The 20,787-nt window shown below is 43.6% G+C and overlaps 1 protein-coding gene across 7 annotated transcripts in view; it reads left to right on the top strand.

Moving 5' to 3' along the window:
- Positions 1–1,155: 1,155 nt before the first annotated feature.
- The window catches only part of Znf148 (zinc finger protein 148), a 122,441-nt gene continuing 102,809 nt past the window's right edge, over positions 1,156–20,787 (top strand). For 2 of the 7 annotated variants that reach the window (XM_075965852.1, XM_075965834.1), the window contains exon 1: positions 2,297–2,669. The gene's annotated coding sequence lies outside the window, so the exon portion shown is untranslated. Of the gene's footprint in view, positions 1,175–1,541; positions 1,813–1,987; positions 2,007–2,296; positions 2,670–20,034; positions 20,054–20,787 lie in introns of those variants that run through there. The other 5 variants (XM_075965878.1, XM_075965816.1, XM_075965825.1 and 2 more) reach the window with 5 other exon arrangements.

Below are 20,787 nucleotides of genomic sequence, written 5' to 3'. Positions count from 1 at the left end.
CTTCCTTTGGCCCATGATCTGTAGTCTTCTTCCTTCTGTCCACTTAAGATGGTTGTGTCCTCATTGCCTCTTAATTATGTTCAGAAACAAAGAATAAGATCTATTCCTAGTAACAGTAACAATCCTATCCACCTTAATCCATTGGGTGCAACCCTAGGCTTTCAGTTCTTTCTTATTAGCTTCTCCACAGCTTAAAACGGCTTCTTAGCTGCAGGTTGTTTTTTTTTTTTTTTAAACATCTGAATTTGATGCCATTGCAGTTGCTGGAGGCTGCCAGAAGGCTGTCCTCCAGATAACTGTCCCTTGCTCTGGCTTATATCACTGTTTTGTTACAATTAGCATTCAGAATATGCGCTGTCATCTTATTAAAATTTATACTTTTTAGTGGAGAAATCGAACGGAGGGTTTATCGTGGAGCTGTTGGCTCCTCCTTGCATTTCCTAGTTACCTGTGTCTGAATGCAGCCAAACTTCTGAGCCTCAGCTATTTCAATCGGGCACCACGATAGTAAGGTTAGTGCTGGGCGGGGGCACATTAACCTTTCAGACAGTAATCTAATTCCGTGTCAGCACGAGTGCAGAATTCGGAAGTTTGGAGCTTTGCCAAAAGCACGATTCAAATGAACATCCAGGAGTGAGGAGGTGGGTGTGGACAAGGAGAGAATTCCAGAAATGGTTATGTAGATATTTTAATGTCCTTTCTCTCTCACCTCAAAGGTTCTGTTTAAGTATTGCAGGGAGGTGCTAAATAAAGCCTTGAGATTCACGAAGAAACCGTTAGGAAGGTGTTCAGCAATCACTCAACAGATTAGGTTACCTAGCTGACCTTGTACTAGCGTGTGGGTACAAAGGTGAGGAACTGTAAGTCACCCCTTTGCAGGCAGAGTCCTCCTGTTAATAGAGGAAGGGCACGATTTAGTGAAGGTCACCAAAGGGTCTCCAAAAGACAGGGCAACTGAGCAGTCTTTACAGATCATAACCATACATTCTTTGTTGGCCCGCAGAACGAGGTTTGGGCCCAACAAAGTCCTGACCGGGATCTCTTGTTTTTTTCACGGTGCCCACATCCTGCTTTACGGTTTGCAGACTCCAACAAGGTTTTCTACTTTCAAGGGTACAGGGTTGCATCTTCCGGAAAAGGTGACACTTGGAGTCGCAGAGGAGAGGCTAGTCAGGTAAGAGGATAAAGGAAGGATCCAAGAAATTCTGGCCAAACCTTTCCTCTACGTTCCCGCCCCTTCCACTTCCCTGGGCCCGGACCGCTATTAATCCCCATTCCTCACTTCTCGGGGCGCCAGCTACGCACCCAGCCTCAAGGGGTGCACGTTTCTCCCAGGAGCTTTCTCGGCTCCGATCTATTTCAAAGCGTCTTCCTTCAAGGCCCATCAGGGGTAAGCGCGACGCGGAGCCAGCTTCCCCGGCCACGCTGCGCGACTGACACGCAGGCGCCGGAATCAGAGCCACGCTGGGTCTCGCAGCCAGATCTCCGCGCCAGGCGAGGGCGGGCGGCCCGGAGCGCTTCCTGTGTGCGGGGCTTCCCACAATGCACCGCGCCGGCAGCGGCGGCGACCGCGGCGGCGCTCTAGCCGCGCCATGTCTGCCTCTCGACTGCTCTGGGAGGAGGAAGAGAAGGAGGAAGAGGAGGAGGAGGAGGGGGAGGAAGAGGAGAAAGGCGCAGGGGTGGGAGCTGTCGCCGGAGCTGCCACAGCAAAAGTTCTCTCCCCTCCCCCTCTCCCTCCTTGCCGGGCCCGTGGGAAGGTCGGAGCCGCAGCCGCCTGCAGTCGGTGACCGCGCGCCTCGGCGCCAGCCCGCGGTAAACGCTCGGCCTGGCAGGCCTGGGCCCGGGAGGGCGGGGGAGGGGAGGGGGCGGCGCGCGGGGGGGGGGGAGCGCGACGGCGGCGGCCTGACCCGCGGGAGCGGCGGGCCAGCCGGGGGCGGCCCGGGAAGCGGCGGGTGCAGGCCGCGGGAGCGCGGGGCTGGGGGACGCGAGGAAGCGGGGCGAGGATGGTGGGTCGGGGCTTGGAGAACGGAGAATGACGGGGGCGGTGGAGGCGAGCTGGCGGCCTCCGAGGCCTGCGGCCGGTGTCGGGTAGGAAGGAGGTGGGATGCTTGCGGAGAGGCCTCGGGGTGCCAGGCTGTGGGCGAGGAGGCCGGCCAGACCCCAGGGCTCTCCGCCGTCTTGGTGCAGTGCTTTATGCACCGCAGGCCTCGGTCGCCGCTGCTGCCTCGGTGTGCTCTTTGGCTGCAGGGAAGGGCAGGGGCTGGAGAAAGGGGATTGCTTGCAGGAAGCATAGTGGGAGTGCGAAAGGGGAGAAAGGGGCCGGAGGGAAGATACCGGATAGGTGGAGGAATGCCGGGGGTGGCTGTGGAGCAGTCTTGAGGATTCTGGGGGTGTTCATTGTGCAGATATACTAGGTGTTTCATTATGGAAAGAATCGAAGCGTTTCCAAGGCAAGGAAAGAAAGGCATAGAGTAGTTTCTGCGGATAGAAGGGAGAGCATTTGAAGCCAGAGGAGTGCGAAATATTAGAGAAGATGCAGGGAATGCATAATAGCATCGACAGATGTAGCATAATTATCAAATGCTGGCCCAAGGTCTAAAGAGTTATTCCAGATGGGCCAGAGTGGCCTAGTTCGGAACCTGTTTGGGCTCTTCAGTAGATGACATCCGGTAAGTGTGGGTCCCCACTGTGGTTGGGGGTCACTGAGAATCAGTCACTTAGTCTGTAGGTTGGCTTGAGACGTTTTAGTGCCGCACTACTGAACTGAAGATCTTGGGAAGAGACCTTGAGAAACGCCGGGCCTGTGGGGATTCTTGAGGCCACGGAGTTTAGAATTTTAGCAGATTTGGAGTATTGTCACTTACCGGAGGCTGGCTGAACACCATCCTGGCAGACACGGGAATAGGAATTACTTGGCCTGGAGGTTTTCTTCTTCGCTCTCTAGCGTCCACAGTTCTAGAAGAGCCGTGCCATATTTCAGCCTAGGTTGCAGGACACAAGATTATAATTGTGTGCGTTGAGAGTTGGTGCATGGTAGTCCCGTTGTTTGGGGGCTCCATTTGTAGCCCAAAGGAGTCTAGTTGGCTTGGTTTTATACCTTGTGTTGGCGGGAGATCCTTTTCTATTCACAATTCTGGATGTACTCTGTCACCGAGGCATGGTGTTACTGAAGAAAAGAACATCTGCCGGCAAAATGTAGGCATGCAGAATGGAGGCTGTATGTTATCTGTGTTGATCTGAGTTATAAGGAGGTCGAGAATAGTTGATCATGATGCCTAAGGAAACTTGAAGTGGCAGGATGAGTCCAGGTCTGGTGAGAAGGGACAGTTAGCATCTCTGTGTCAGGAAACCAGGGTCTTTCTGCTGCATTTACTGAAAGGACATTAGACTGGATTTTCAAGAAGGAACATTGGGCGAGAACAGTGTCTTGTCTTTTTTGTTGCTGTTGAAACCCTAGTTCTTGCCGTCTTGGAACTCATTTTGTAAACCAGGTTGTACTCAAACTCAGAGACCCACCTGCCTCTGCCTCCTGAGTGTTGGGATTAAAGCGTACACCACTACATGGCTAGGTCAGTGTCTTAAGAGCTACCAGAATAGTATTTACCTTTTATTGTCAAGAAGAATTACATACATAATATGTTGTAATACTACTTCAACTGAAGAGAGGATCAGTGTGTTCAATGTGACATCTTTTTCTGGAAGTTGAAGGAAAAGAGAAAATTTGGGAGAGGAATGGGAAACTCTTACCCCACATTCTTTCAGGAAAGATTTCATTTCTCTAGCTAAGATGCTACTTAAGGTGGGGGAGGAGGTTTCTTCCATTACAGTTTTTTTTTTTTTATAGAAATAATCAGGATTTGTCTTGAAAAACTTGGAAAATTTCCTGTTAGTGCATTTAGATTTGACCACTTTTAAAGGTTTTTATTTTTATGTATGTGTGTGTGTTTGTGTGCACATATGCCTTGGATGTGGGGTACCCAAGTAGGCTAGAAGAGAATGTTGTATGTCCTAGAGCTGTCGTGACAGGCAGTTTTGAGCTGTCTGACGTGGGTGCTGGGAACTGAACTTGGGTCCTTTGGAAGAAGCGCTTTTTTAACGGATGAGTTGTTTTCCAACTTGATTTGGTCACTTTTAAAAAGGGCTGACTTGATAGGATGTACCTATTGTGCGGGAGGCTCATTTCCCCCACTAGTTCAGTATATTGTCAGTTCTTCTACTACAATGCACCTAAATATAGTATGTTGTCTTTCTTATGTGAATAATATGAACATTTTATTTATTTATTTATTTATTTATTTATTTGGATTTTTCGAGACAGGGTTTCTCTGTAGCTTTTTTTTTTAAAGATTTATTTATTTATTATGAATACAGTGTTCAGCCTGCATGTATGCCTGAATGCCAGAAGAGGGTACCAGATCTTATTACAAATGGGTGTGAGCCACCATGTGGTTGCTGGGAATTGAACTCAGGACCTCTGGAAGAACAGCCATTGCTCTTAACCTCTGAGCCATCTCTCCAGCCCCTCTCCGTAGCTTTTGATTCCTGTCCTGGAACTAGCTCTTCTAGACCAGGCTGGCCTCGAACTCACAGAGATCTGCCTGCCTCTGCCTCCCGAGTGTACGTATGTAATTTAAAGATTGTTCTGAAGGGACCAGCAATGAAAAGCAAACCCTGTCAGTTGCAGTTTCTCTTTCCAGAGACTGCTGCCTGCTGTGCTGACCCTGCTCCCAAACTCAACAGATCCATTCCGTTGTTCGTGGGACAGGGGCTTCATGTAGGGAAGATGACCATGACTTTCTGAACCTTTTGCCTCCTTAAGTTCTGGCATTAAAGGCATCTGTCTACATCTAGTGTATGAAGTGCTGGTAATTGAACCCAGGACTCTATTTATTTATTTGATTTTTTGAAACATGGTTTCTCTCTGTAGCCCTGGCTGTCCTGGAACTTGCTCTCTAGAACAGGCTGGCCCCAAGCTCATGGAGACCCACCTGCCTCTGCCTCCTGAGTGCTATGTGTGTGTGCCACCACTGCTTGCTGAGACTTTTTGCCTGCTGGGTAAACACTACAAACTGGATAAACTGAGCTACAACTCCAGCCCACTGTTTTCTTAACCTTGTTCTTGTCTTACACCTTAAGAAAATAAACGCAGCCACGTTTGTCTTTAAACCCAGCAGAGGCAGGCGGATCTCAGTGAGTTTGAGTTCAGCCTGGTCTACAAAAGCGAGTTCCAGGACACCCAGGACTGCTAACAAAGAAACCCTGTCTCGAAAAAACAAAAAAACAGCAAAAAAGAAAATAAGCACACTTTGTACAAGATAACGGGTCACTTTATGGCATTTTCACACGTGTATAATGTACTTTGATCATATTTATCTCTCTGCTACCTTGTGTTCTCCCACACAGTTGTGCTACTTCTAAGCATTAATTTTTTTGTAGTTCGTGGTTCTCCAGCTCTAAGTAGTTGGTATGCTTTTATCATTTCTGTTTGGTTTAGGTAGCCCAGGGTGCAGGATTGCAGGCGTATGCCACCATGCTCTCTGCTCCATCATGTCTCTTTACAAAGTGACATCACCACTCTGGAGACTGACTATAGAAGTCAGTGTTCCTGAGCGCAATGGATGATGTTTTCTCTTTTTGTTCTCCATTCTGATCTATACTTTCACATGATGTGCTTAAGTCTTGATATTAAGATTTTTATTTTAAATTTAATTTTTATTTAAATTAAAGCAATTTTGTTGTGTGTGGGCACATGTCTAGCAGTGTGAATATGTGTGGAGGTCAGAGGACAACTTTCACGAGTTGGTTTCTCTCCTTCACCTTTATGTGGGTTCCAGGGATTGAACTCAGGTCGTCAGGCTAGTATCATTAAGCAAAGCACATTTACCCTCTTAACCGTCTCGCTGGCCCTACCTAAACCTTAAGTTTTGAGGCTTAAAAACTCAAATTAGAAACTTTAAACTATTTGTTTGAGTTTGTATCTCTTGATTTGCCCATTGTGTTAGAAGAGCCTTTAAGGGGCTGGAGGGATGGCTCAGCTCTTCTGACTGCTCTTCCAGATAACCAGGGTTCAATTCGCAGCACCCACATGGCAGCTCACACCTCTCTGTAACTCCACTTCCAGGGACTCCCACACCTTCACACAGACACACATCTAGACAAAACACCAATGCACATAAAATAAAAATTAAAGAGACTTTAAACTCTTCTAACTTTAAAGAGGGCTTGTTAAAGTAGGTAGAAGTATTGGGTGAAATGATAAAGGGAGGTTTGGACCCAAACAAGACTTGTAGGAAACAGCGTCTTTGCAGCATTAGATTTGCTGGTTAGAGATGGGGAGGAGGTGCCTACCAGGTTGTGTATTCTTTGGCAGGCTTCTGGAGAGCTAGAGCTGATGAAACATGGGATTGTGTTAAAATGACCCTGACTGTTCATTCCAGGTATCTGAGGTGTTTGTTCATTTATTCATTCATTGGAGAGAGGGCCTTGCTAAATGGTTCCAGACTGGCCTGGAACTTGCAAAGTTGTCCAGGCTTACCTAGGTCTCCGAATCCCTCTGCTTCAGTCTTGTGGGATTATAGGCATGCACCACTATGTCTGACTGTAACATTTTTTTAAATTGCTCTTATTTATTTTGTACGTGCACACACAGCATGCATGCACATGCACCACGATGTAAGTATGGAGGACAATTTGAGTGAGTCAGTTCTACCTTGTGGGTCTGTCTGTGGGATCAAACTCAGGTCACCAGGCTTTGCAGCAGACTCCTTTCTCCACTGAGCCATTTCGCTGGCCCCTTGCTATAACTCATATTTTTATTAAGTAATAGATTAGTGGACAAATCTCTGATGCTCATTTAGAAGAATGGAGTCAGGGCTGGTGAGATGGCTCAGCTAGTAAAAGTTCTTGCTGCCAAGTCTGATTACCTGAATTCAGTTCCCAGAACCCACATGGTAGAAGGAGAGAACTGACTCCTGCACATTGTCCACTGACCTCTACATGCAAGTGGCATGTGTGTGCATGTATACACACAGAATAAAAACTAATAAAAAGAATGGAGTCTGTTTTCAAAGTTTGTATATGGATTAAGGTCAGTACCATAGATGTGGGGAATAAGTACTGTTCTACTTCTTTTAGGAAATCTTATTTAACTAAGCTTCTTGGAAGCCTTTTTTATTCTTAATGTCAAGATTTCTTTCACATGTAGATGTGAATACTGAATATTCTAATTTCTTATGTGTATTGTTCTCTTTAAAATTTTTCTGGTATTGCAGATTACATCTAGGGTCTTGTGCTTGTTAGGCAAGGACTCTGCCACTGAGCTAGCTTTATCGTCTTTTCATATTCATTTATATGTTTGCCTTCTCTTTGAAAATGCTAACTAGATTGTAACCTGTTTTAGAACTGAGATTTTATTCAAATAATATTTGGGGAAACTGAACAGTTTTTTTTTTGTTTTGTTTTTTGAGGCAGGGTTTCTCTGTGTAGCCTTGGCTGTCCTGGAATTCACTCTGTAGACCAGGCTAGCCTTGTGGCCTTGGAACTCCGAGATCTGTCTGCCTCTGCCTCCTGAGTGCTGGTATTAAAGACATGTGCCATCACTGCCAGCTAACAGTTTGATTTTTAGTAATTACCTGTTGAATGATTGCTAGAAAGTAGTGTTGAGTTAGTAATAATGATGACGCTTGATCATCATGGTTCATATAGGGAGCTCCAGGCCAACCAGGGCTACATAGCAATACCTTTTCTCAGTGAGCAAACCAACACCAGTGTATGTCTGTGGGTATGTGAGTTTGAGAGCATGGAGGACCAAAGGGGTGTTTACATTCGTGGTAGAAGATGGAATGGATTAGATTGAAGCTCTAATCCCGCATAAACATTGAAGGGTTGAGATCAAAGGGCTTCTTCTAATCTGAAGGTGGTTTAATTTGGTCTATTTTCTTACCTCTCTCTGTTTTAAGAATCTTGTTTTAAGAACTAGGGAGCTATCTCAGAGGGCAAGAACTCTTGCTGTGCAAGGTTTGAGGACTTGAGTTTAAATCCCCAGGACTCGTAGAAAAAGCTAGAGTGGGGGGCTGGAGAGATGGCTCAGTAGTTAAGAGCCTTGCCTGCTCTTCCAAAGGTCCTGAGTTCAATTCCCAGCAACCACATGGTGGCTCACAACCATCTGTAATGAGGTCTGGTGCCCTCTTCTGGCCTGTAGGCATACACACAGACAGAATATTGTATACATAATAAATAAATAAATATTAAAAAAAAAAGCTAGAGTGGTTGCACCTATGCCTGTAACCCCAGCACTGTGTGTAGGTTAGAGGGTTGGGTTTGAGGGTGGGCAGAGACAGAAATAGCTAAGTTGTTCCAGATTCATTGAGAGAGGCAGAGAGAGCAGGACACCTATGGCCTTCAAGCACATACGTGTTCACATACAGGTGTGTATACACCCATATACACATGCACACATACTAAAAAAAAAAATCTGATTTAGCCAGGCATTATGACCCAAGTCTGTAATTTGAGTACTCCAAGAGTGTATGGTGAGGCAGGAAGATTTTGAGTTCTGGGTCAGCCGTAACTACAGTGTGAGACCGTGTCCCTCATTTCCCCAAGTCCCAAAAATCTGGGGGAGGGGGAGGGAAATGGGAGGCGGTGGCGGGGAAGAGACAGAAATCTTTAATAAATAAATAAATTTATAAAAAAAATAATTCTATCAGGATAGATAAAGGTAATATATTCTTTTGTATACCAAAACTAATGAAAGTTATTTTTATTTTGGAAACTGGCATATATTCATTGTATAAAATAATGAGTGTCATAATATCATACATGTATATATCGTATTTATCCAGTATTAATCCTCTGGTCTCCCTTCCCACGCCTCAATCTCACTGTACCCTTTTCTCTTTGCAAGTAGTGGGGACTTCTATATTTTGTCTCTTTCTCAACTCTATCCCCCATATGAAGGAAAACATCAAAAAAAAAAAAAGAAAAATAAAAAAAATTAGATGAGATCTTTTCTCCCCTCTGTTTGGTGAGAATAACAAGTGTGAAACAATTCACTAACAAAGATTTCAGGAATCTGAAACAATAAAAATATTGTTATTTTCATGTGTATATGCATGTGAGCATATACGCCACAGTGCATGTGGAGCTCACAGGACAACAGTTCTCTCCAATGGTTCTGGGGATTGAACTCAGGTTGACATGCTTGGCAGCAGGTGCCTTTACCTGCTGAGTGTCTCTCTAGCCTGAAGTTGGTCTTTTAAATATCTTCAGGTAGTGTTCAGACCTTTGGTAGAATGCCCTTTTCTGAATTACCTTTCAATCTCCAGCATTACTTTATTCAACTATTACTGAACGTCTATTGTATGCTTTTTGGGGAAGTTTTTTTTTAAATTATATTTGAGATGTGGTCCTTATGAGTACATAATTCTTTCAGGGCGGTACATTTAAAATTAGTACAAAGTATACTATTTTGAGTACCTTCATTGTTGACAATTCTTCTCAAAAACTATCTGTCTGTTTGTCAGTCTATCTATCGTGTGTGTGTGTGTGTGTGTGTGTGTGTGTGTAGGTCAGAAGGTAACTTGTGAGGAGTCTGGTTTTTTCTTCCACCATGTGGATCCCAGAGACCAAACTGAGGTTATCAGGCTTGGTGGCAATTGTTATTACTTAATGATCATCTTTCTGACTCCTGACAAGTAAGTCTGTTTTTACTCAAAGTTTTGATTTTTAGAAGTGATAAAGACCAATCAGTATTAAATAGAGAAAATAGAGAGTGGTTTTACTTACAGTTCAGTTAGTCAAAGGCACAAAAATGAGTTTCTGTAATGCGGTCTGGTGCCCTCTTCTGGCCTGCAGACATGCACACAGACAGAATATTTTATCCATAATGAATGAATAAATAAATAAATATTTTTTTTTAAAAAAATACTCTCAAAGAGGAAGTTGGGAATATTTTGCAGATGGTGACCACTTTACAGTTAGGCACTTCTAAGTGTTAGTTGAGCAAAATCAGATGGTTGGATGGGTGGATTGAATAAAAAAAAGTGAGGGATAGCTTGTGTGTGCGTGCATGTGTGCACTTTTTGAGTCAGGGTCTCACTGTGTAGCCCTAACTGTTCTGGAACTCCTTGTAGACCAGACTGGCCTTGAACTCACAAAGATCCTCCTGCTTCTGCCTCCCCCAAGTACTGGGATTAAAGGTGTGTGCCACCATGCCTGGCTGGACAATGGGGACAATGGAGTTTTGAAGACTGACGTATCATTGGCGTATTTGCTAATAGTATTGGGAAAGGATAGAAGAAGTTTAGATGTTTGCGCGACTCCCTATGGCAGTGGTTCTTTTTTTTTGTTTTATTTATTTATTTATTGATTTATTAAAGATTTCTGCCTCCTCCACGCCACCGCCTCCCATTTCCCTCCTCTTCCCCCATCAAATCCCCCTCCCTCATCAGCCCGAAGAGCAATCAGGGTTCCCTGACCTGTGGGAAGTCCAAGGACCACCCACCTCCATCCAGGTCTAGTAAGGTGAGCATCCAAACTGCCTAGGCTCCCACAAAGCCAGTATGTGCAGTAGGATCAAAAACCCATTGCCATTGTTCTTGAGTTCTCAGTCCTCATTGTCCACTATGTTCAGCAAGTCCGGTTTTATCCCATGCTTTTTCAGACCCAGGCCAGCTGGCCTTGGTGAGTTCCCGATAGAACATCCCCATTGTCTCAGTGTGTGGATGCACCCCTCGCGGTCCTGAGTTCCTTGCTCGATGGCAGTGGTTCTTAACCTATGGGTCGCAACCCCTTCAGAACCCTCTATCTCTAAAAGTATTTACATTATGATTCGTAACAGTAGCAAAATTAAAGTTATGAAGTAGCAATGAAATGATTTTATGGTTGGGGGGTCACCAGAACATGAGGAGCTGTATTAAAGAGTCGTAGCATTAGGAAGGTTGAGAACTGTTGCCCTAAGGAGTTTCAGAATGGGACCAAAGGGCTCCAGGTTTCTTGGACAGCCTTACAGTGAGCCTACCATCTGAATCTATTTGAATGCCTTCTGCCTGTTTCCTCTTAGCTGTTTCTACTGTTCTGTTTCTTTCTAAATTATCTTATGTTGGATAGATTTTTTGAGCTCCCTGCAACAAGTGTGGGGTCTTTTCAATCTTTATCTAGTACATCTTTTAGTTTGTTTTCTGAGTCTATCTTGCAGATTCTTTGGTTAGTGAATGAAGAACACAAATCTGGCATTTTCCTGCACACTTGTCAGAGCTGCTGTGTGGACTGCAGGTGGACAGCTAGGACTGAGGGCGTGTGTGCAGTGGACACAGTGGTCAGGGCTGCTGTGTGGACTGCAGGTGGACAGCTAGGACTGAGGGCGTGTGTGCAGTGGACACACACTGGTCAGAGCTGCTGTGTGGACTGCAGGTGGACAGCTAGGACTGAGGGCGTGTGTGCAGTGGACACAGTGGTCAGGGCTGCTGTGTGGACTGCAGGTGGACAGCTAGGACTGAGGGCGTGTGTGCAGTGGACACAGTGGTCAGGGCTGCTGTGTGGACTGCAGGTGGACAGCTAGGACTGAGGGCGTGTGTGCAGTGGACACACTGGTCAGGGCTGCTGTGTGGACTGCAGATGGACAGCTAGGACTGAGGGCGTGTGTGCAGTGGACACACAATGGTCAGAGCTGCTGTGTGGACTGCAGGTGGACAGCTAGGACTGAGGGCGTGTGTGCAGTGGACACACACTTGCCTGCTGAGTAAATGAGTGAAGGGGAAGCTAGTTCAGGAGAGCTGAGTTTTGTTTTCAGTTTTTGTTTTATTTATGTATAATTCGCCTTTTATTACAAACAAGAATTAAGGGGGTTGATAAAAATGGGTGCAAAGGAAGGAGTGAACATAATTTGAGGAGATGTAGCTGGAAAATATGTTAACTATAAAATTGTTCAATATGGCTGGTGGCTCACGCCTGTAATCCTAGCACCACAGAAGCGGGAGGATTGTTGTAGGTTGAGGGGCAGCCTTGTCTATATAGCAAGCTTCAGGCCAGTTAGAATGACAGATTTGAGATGCTCTACCTACCAACTTCCCACCAAAAGAGAGATCATTTGGTTTAGATGTTGGAGAACTAGAATTAATGCAGAAGAGAATCAGATTGGGGGGAAAGTGGTTCTGCAAGAAGGAAATGATTCTAAGTCATGTCTAGTGAGAAGGGGAAGGTGGGAGGCAGGTAAAGAGGGTTGCTTGAGGAGAGAGATGGTAAGACTGCTTGAAGCCCGAGAGTTAACAGAAAGTTTGGACTATATCAGAGATTATTCATGTAATTTATAGATGGTTTTTATTTAACAGATCAGGTACATTCTATACAAAAGCGTTATAAGATGCCATCGAGAATGAGTCCTTTGGGAGTTATATTCTGGGGGAGCTAGACTTGTGCACACATACATGGTGCTCACAAACAGCCATAAACAGCCAAGGGCACCATAAGAAATTACCTACTGCTGCTGAAGTTGTAAGAATGTACTTGACTTGACAAACCCGGGACAGCATTGCAGTGCCACAGAAGTGTATTTTAAAGCTGGGGTACTGGTGTGCAGGTCTCTAATTCCAGCACCTGAAGGCAGTGGCAGGGGCAGGAGGATCCAGCTTTCCAGGCCAGTTTGACCAACATAGGGAGTTCAAAGTCAGTCTGGGCTGCGTAGAGAGCCTGTCTCAAGGGGGGGGGGAGAAAAAGAAAAAAGATATAAATACATAAAATAATTAAAAAAACATTTTAGCCTGAGAGGTTAGAGATGTCTATGAATGAGGAATGGTATAATATTTAAATGATAACCCACAGTAAGAAATACAAGGCACATATCAGTTAATACATATGTGTATGAATATGTGTATATGTAAAACAAAATTCACAGCCAGAACATTTTTTTTTTAAGATTTATTTATTTATTATGTGTACAGCATTCCTTCCATGTGTGCCTGCATGCCAGAAGGGGGCGCCAGGTCTCATTATAGATGATTGTGAGCCACCATGTGGTTGCTAGGAATTGAACTCAGGACCTCCGGAAGAGCAGCCAGTGCTCTTAAGCACTGAGCCATCTCTCCAGCCCCAGAACCTTCTTTACCAAGTTGGATTCTTTTGAATAGTATGTATTCTTCTTTTAAAAGAGTTATTGTATTTTATATGTACATGCATGCAGGCATTGGATCCCTTGGGGCTGGAGTTACAGACAGTTGGGAGCTGCCATGTGGGTGCTGGAGATGACACCAAGGTCATCTGGAAGAGCTGCCAGTACTCTGTAACTGCTGAGACATTCCTCTAGCACCCCCCTTTTTTAAAAACAGAGTCTCATTATGTGTAGGCCTGGCTTACTATGTAGACCAGGCCTTGAATGCAGAGATCCACCTGCCTCTGCTTCTTGAGTGCTGTGATGAAAGGCATGTGCCAGTATGCACAGTCTAGATAATATCTAAAAGGAAAAATACTTCCTCCTCCCCCCACCAAAGAAAGCAAAGCTAGCTTAAGGGATTTGGGGTAAGAACTTAATTATCATCCATGAAATGAGTTTCATGAGTTTCTAAAGAATCACAACCTGTACTTTTAAGAGCAGAGGGGGTCAATTCATGAGTTGGGCGTATTACATTTTTCTTTTTTTTTCAAAATATTTATGGCTTATTTAACTTTTATTTTATGTACACTGGTGTGAAGGTGTCAGATCCCCTGCAACTGGATCTTCAGACAGCTGTGAGCTGCCATATGGGTGCTGGGAACTGAACCCGGGTCCTCCGGAAGAACAGTCAGTGCTCTTAACCACTCAGCCATCTCTCCAGCCCCGGGCGTATTACATTTTAAAGTAGGAAGAGTTAGCTTGGGTTAGGTAGAATATGAGTGACCTGAAAGCTAAGTAAGTAGTTTGTATTGGTGTGTTAGTGTTGTGCTTTGTAAGCACATAGAACCTGGGTTGTTGTCTTGGTTGTTGTCTTTACACATTTTATAATTGTAGAGCAATGGTTCTCAACCTGTGGGATCACGACTCCTTGGGTGGCATATTAATATTTACATTACAATTCATAACTAATAGTTGCAAATCACAGTTATGAAGTAGCAACGAAATAAGTTTTTGCTTCCACCATAACATGAGGAACTGATTAAAGGGTCATAGCATTAGGAAGGTTGAGAACCACTGTTGTAGAGAATTATTTCCTTTCCTGATCCTCTGTTCTTTATTATCAGGAAATTGATAACCATTGTACCTTTCTGACCAAGGTTTTATGGGGCTTTGATGATTACAATGTTAACATACATCAGTAATGTATAGCTATGGAATTTTGAGAAGAGAATTTAAGTCAAGAACTATATACATTAGACTTTCATCTTTTTTTTTCCCTTTAGTGCTAAGGATTGAAACTGGGGCTTTGCACATGCTAGCCAAATGCTTTACTACTGAAGTTATGTCCCTCGGCTTATTTGTTCAGTCTGACATAGATGTGCCCTACAGCACTAGGGCAGTGTGGTAGTCCAGTAAGGCAGATGAGAAGACCAGTTAGGAGGCTTGTGATGAAGCTCCAGAGGGCTGGAGTTAGGTAAGAGTAGGATTAGAGATGAGGGGATGGGATGGGATTATTGTGGCGGAGAGACTGGGTGACTAGAAATATTCAAATGGCAGCAGCTGAAATTGGATTGTATTTTGGGGTAGTATAGTGGATGCATTACAACATTTTTTTTTAATGTAGTAAGGGTTTAACCATTTTTGTATGGTTTTAAACTTGCAAACTGGGATGGATTGTGAATAGAAATAGCAATGAGTAGGATATGAGAAGGAGGGGTAGATTACAGGGTGTTTTTGATAGACTAGCAGAATTTACTTAAGAATCCTTGTGCACTTACACTGTACAAGGTTTTGTGGTAGACAATGAAAGGATGCATCTATGTTTATGAATGCACTATCCATTTTCTTGAGGAATTTAGCGATAAAGTATATGCATTCGTCTATGAACAGATTATGTGGCAGTCTTGATCAGGCTTTGTGGAAGAATCGGTGTTCAGCTTAGAATGTGAAGGGTAAGTGGGACTGCATAGGCAGGATGATGAGGGTGGTGGTGTGACAGTTCTGGGTGTGTTTAAGGTTTGGTGGTTTAAGTCAGCTATAATTAAGGTTTGTGTTGAGGAATGAAAGGAAATAAAGCTAGAAAACAGTAGCAGGGAGAGCTTGAAATCCAGACCAAAATGGTTTAAACTATTTTATTTATTGAAGTATGTCCAGTAAGGTACTCTAATCTTAAAGGCACAGAGTAATATGCTTTAAAACTTATTTTTATTTATTTACATATCCATTTATCTGGCTACCTCCTAACTTAATATATAGAAGGTTTCTAATGTTTCTTACACCCGCATTAATTCCCTGTGCGTCACCTCCAAGTAGGAAGATGTATCCTCCAAACCACAGTTATTATTCTAATCTCTGTCATAACAGAGTAGTTCTGTGTGGCTTTGAATTTCATATAAATGCAATCATACCTCTGTGTCTGTTTTCTTTTGCTTAAAATTATGGCTGTTAGATTCATTTCTGTTGCATATAATGGTAGCTTATTTTTCATTCCTTCTTAGGTGTCTCCTATATTACTATTCCACAGTGTTTACCCATTCTACAGTTGTTGGACAGTTGAATAGCCTGTAATTGGGGAACTTGTAGGAGCTTTAACTTGACTTAAGATATAGTGGGGAGCCACTGATGAAGTTTTGTTCTAACTGATGAGTGTTGAGCGGAGAAGTAAGAAGAGGGTTTAAGAATGAAGTCTTAAGACCTTTTCCTTGTGGAGACATAACTGGAAGTCATTTATAAGGCTGTGCAAAGTATGAAGTATTGAGGATGTAAGTTGGCAGTAATGGTAGTGGAATAAAGGTGATTGAGGACTGTGATACTGTTAACAGAGATAATTTGGTTACCTAGAACTGTTTCAGTTTGTTAAGACATTGGGCCAGGTGTCTGGATCACACCTGTAGGTAAAATCAGGGACGCCTTGGGCTACAAAAGGAGATTTGGGTCTAACAAAACAAAAGCAAACTAAATAGAAATATAGAGGATAGGTTATCCTCTAGCAAGAGTTAAAAGTATTGGATGTAGAGCCAAGAGGTCCAATAGAGACTTCAGAATACATGTGTGGGGTTGGTAATTGACACTACTACTATACTTGGTAGTGGGCTGATAATTTTAAGTGTTAATTGAAACAATAGCAGACGGATCAGTTAATTAAAGCAATAGTGGAACAACTCAGTATATGGGGCTGGAGAGATGGCTAAGTGCTTGAGAGTGAGAGTCTTGGCTGCTCTTCACAGGAACCAGATTCGATTTCAAGCACCACATGGTGGTTCACAACCATCGGTTACTCCAGTCCTAGGGGATAAGTCACCCTATTTTCTCCATAACTATTGCATGAATGTGGTGTGTAGATATACATGAAGACAAAGCACCCATACACAGAAATAAATAAAACCTTTTTTTTGTCTTTTTTTTTTTCCTCTTTCCTTTTCTTTTTTTAAGGCAGTCTCTCTACATAGCCCTGGTTGACCTGGAACTTACTCTGTAGACCAGACTGGCTTTGAACTCACAGAGATTCCCCACCTGCCTCTTGTTGTGCCATTAAAGATGTGTGCCACTACACCTGTTTTATAAGTAAGATTAAAAAAAAAGAGAAATCAATAAATATTCAGATTTCTTAAGAACACTAGATTGTAGCAGCGGGTGGTGACTGAAAGGGTATTTTGGAGGAGCCGAGGAAGACCTCCATATGAAGAGGGAAAGGGGTTTAGACAGTATTAAGAGGGAGAACACTAGAAAGTTCCAGAATAGAACTAGAGAAAATACCCACAATTTGGGTTAAGAGGAGTGGTCTTAACACAAGCCAAGGCCATGAATCTAGTGTAAGAATGCCATGTAAAAGTCATATGCATGTGCAAACCAAGACAGGTTTGTAAGTGTCTTTGCCAAAAAGATGAGGACTCGAGTGTGGCCAGGGCTGGGTGCATAGAACTTTGGTTTTTCTCTGTGGTCTTGAAGAAACCCACTCATCAGAATGCATGGAGTGTACTCAGTGAGCTGGGAGAGAATGGAAGCAGTGGATGCAGGAATTGCGTTTGCTTGAAGAAGGATGAGTACTTTATTCTGAAATTGGCGGCAGGAAGTAACAGATGGATGAAGAGACTGCGTTTTAGAAGCTGTAAAGAGGATTATAGGTACCAAAGGTGGGATCTAAGACTTCCATGGAAGGACTGGAGTGTTTGAATAGGATTAAGCATTTCAGTATGGAAGTAATTTAGATTAGTTGATGGGATAGATACTTATATTTAGAATAAATTGTGGAAGAGTTAATGTGTTTCTGCTTATTCTTTTTTGTTTTCCCCCGAGACAGGGTTTCTTTGTGTACAGTTCTGGCTGTCATGGAATTTGCTTTGTAGACCAGGCTGGCCCCGAACTCAAACACTTTCTCACACTGGAGGAGTAGGAGAATGAACTTTAGAGAAGCTGGTTATGAATGAAAGGGCAAGTTTGAGAGAAGAGGAAGTGGTCACAGAAGTTTGGTCAGGGGGTCAAAAAAAAAAGGAAAGAAAGAAAGTATCAGATTGTTTTTGAGGTACGGGATTGAGAGAAATAGACGATTTGTTAATAGTCACCAATTCTTTGACTTTCTGTACAAAATAACACTTCTAGAATCACAGCCTTTTCTATGTAATATACAGATAAACTTAGCTGAGAGATATGTGAATTAGAAAGAAAAATAAAATGAGGTAAAAGTATATCAAAGATGAGGTGAAAGGCTTGTATTTGTTGGCTATAGAGCATGGACACCCTCGCTTCCCCCTTTTTTTCCTTCTTTCAGAAATTGCCAGTAGTAGTCCAAGCTGGGATTGAACTTGCTGTCTGTTTAAGGATGATCTTGAACTTCTGATTCTCCTGCCTCTCCCTCACAAGTGCTAGGATTACAGTACAGATATGTACCATATCTGGTGTTGTGTTTTTTTTTTTGTTTGTTTGTTTGGTTTTTCTAGACAGGGTTTCTCTGTTGCTTTGGAGCCTGTCCTGGGCTGGCCTCCAATTTACAGAGATCCGCCTGCCTCGGCCTCCCGAGTCCTCCCGTATCTGGCTTTAAGTGCTGCTTGGGTCAAACCAGAGCAGGTGCATGCTAGGGATTCACCCTAGCAACTGAGCCACATCCCTGCTAGAGTATCACCAGTGCGGTAACAGACTGGAAATGAATGAGGATGTCAGATGCTTTAAGTAAGGAGGGGAAAGAGGAGTAGCTTGCACGAAAGCAAATGTGGAGAAGACATGCTGCCTGGAGAACACTGCTGTCTATAGCGAGATTCAGGACAAATGGGGAGAAGCAGGGTAGACAGAAGGGACATCTCGTTGAAGAACCTAAAAGGTTCCCTTAGTGAGTTATGCCTTTTCTCTCATTTTCAGTCTTTTTTCTTTGTTTTCCGGATAAGAGCCAGTCTTATGTTTCCTTAGGCTGGCCCCAAACTGCTACCCTTCTGTTAGAACCCTTCTCTACCCAGCAGCTGAGACTATGCATTCATACCTCACTTACTTCATATGCTGTCTTAGTTTTAGGAGTTAGCTTTTCCTCCCATTAGTTACCAATGTATAGATGTCTCCCCCACACAATTCTAAATAAGTTTTCTTGGGTTATTTCTATGTTATTTTTTTACAATTTTGTACATGTATATTCTAGTCTTATCTATTGAAGAGCTAAAGACATTGACTTGGTAATCTCAAAGACACAATATAGTTTAAATGGAAACTTTGCCACCTAAAAAGAGCCCCTTTATTTTCTTCCATATACTCGCCGTCATTGGTGACTTAAGACCCAGGCTCTGCTTCTGCTTTGCTTGCATCTCTGCTCCCAAACTTAGCCCGTCCAGTTCTGCAGTCACACTCATTTCTGCCACATACTACTCTGTCACCCTTTCCTTTGTACTGTCAAGGATTTGATGATTTTAAAGAAGGACTTATTAGTGTATGTGTGTGTTGCATATGGAGGTCAGAGTGTAGCCTTGTGAAGCCACCTCTCTCCACCTTTGACTGTTTAGAGAATATTTTTCAAGATTTTGAAGATTGATGTTAGGTTGAAGGCTGGGTTGGAAATATAATGGTTGGAGACATAGCTCAGTGGTGGAGTGCTTGTCTAGAATTCCTGCCGTAGGTTCGATTCTATCCCTAGTATTGCCAAATGTACTGGAAAAGGATTTTTTAAAGTGACCTTTCTGGAATAGTTTCCCAGAATACAAATGTGTTAGGCTTGGAATGATTAGCTTTGAGAGAATGAGGGACCAGACCAGAAAAATGAGTGACTGAGCAGGAGCCTATTTTAGGAGTTATTTGGTAGGAGCTGGTACAAATTATAAAAGTTAAAATTAAGTGAGATTTTGAGTAGCAAAGTGGAAGTGTCCTGGAAGAGATTTAGGGAACTTGTTAGGTAAACTCAAGAATAAGTGGAAAGATGGGTTAGAGAAAAATTCTTTAAGGAAAAATACAGCTCTTATGTAAAACTAGAGTGAGGGAAGACTAAAGAGAAGAACGGGTAAGAGGAAGGACTAAAGTTATTGAAGGGTTTCCTATTGAAGGCTGTCTGTGTTCTACCATGTGTCTGATAACTTTTGACGGCGGACTGCAGTTTGTAGGGTTGTAGGTTCCAAGATTCCAGGAGCCTCACTTTTCATTTTAGACACCCGGGAATAGGGAGTCCTCAAGTCCTCTAGGATTTTGGAGCTCTGTACAGATCTGGGAAGCCTGGCAGAATGGAGCCGAGGCTAGCCCCCGGGCCGTGGGATCCCCGCGCTAGCGGCCCAGGCCCCTTGGCGGCGGTCAAAGAAGCCAAGGGATCTGGGAGGAGGAGCCTTTGTGCGGAGCGCGTGCGCCCGAGGCCTCTCCGTGCTGCTTCCGGATCGGCTCGGCGGGCGGAGGGAGCGATCTGCCTGCGTGCCGTGTCGTCTGTGTTGCAGTGGGGCTGCCGGGGCCAGGGGCTGCTGCTTCTCCTGCTGGCTGCTCTGTGCTTACAGCTATATGGTTTGTGAGGTCAGGCTGGAACTTGGTCTGCAAGACAACTTTGTTTAAAACTTGGAGTCGGGTGGAATATGTGTGCCGCAGTCCTTATGTTGGCTGTGCTAGTTAAACCTGCATGGTTAGTGGTGAGAACGCTCCTAAAACCTTTCCGAGGATTAGGCTGTGGGGCAAACTTTTGCTCTCCAGACTGCGAAGTACTTTTTACAGTGACAGAGAACGGCTGCTTGTATAATAGACTAAAGTTAGGAAATGCAAATTGAAAGCCTTCCCCCCTGACTTGTGTTTGTCTTTATTTTATATAATAATTATGACTTGTTCAGTTTCTCATATAGAACTTTGAAAAAGACTTAACTAATTTTGTGGAGAGCAATGCTAAAAGTACACGTTTTTGAAATTTCAAATGTGTTGATTGTTACCGTAAATAAGTTAAACAGAATTTTAGAGCTAATACATCTAAAAATATGTTTGCAATCGTCTTTTGGGTGTCCAAAGCAACCCTGGGTTTTTTCCTGCCATTTCTGCATAGTATTATCAGCATGGTATGAGTGTAGAACCTCAACCTGAGGGAGTACTTTGTTGAGATTCCCAGTGTGCTTTGCAGCTGGGAATAGACTCTGGGTCTCTTATTCCCAGTCTGGTGACCTATCCAAGAATAGACTAATGAAACTGGCTATTTATCTGTTTGGAGGGAAATGTGGCCAAGTTGGTTTTATAGTAGCATTAAAAAAACTGAGAAAATGAATGTG

This window comes from Microtus pennsylvanicus, chromosome 1 (genome assembly GCF_037038515.1).
Source record: "Microtus pennsylvanicus isolate mMicPen1 chromosome 1, mMicPen1.hap1, whole genome shotgun sequence".
NCBI classification, from domain to species: Eukaryota; Metazoa; Chordata; class Mammalia; order Rodentia; family Cricetidae; genus Microtus; species Microtus pennsylvanicus.
This window is presented reverse-complemented; position numbering and strand designations above follow the sequence as displayed.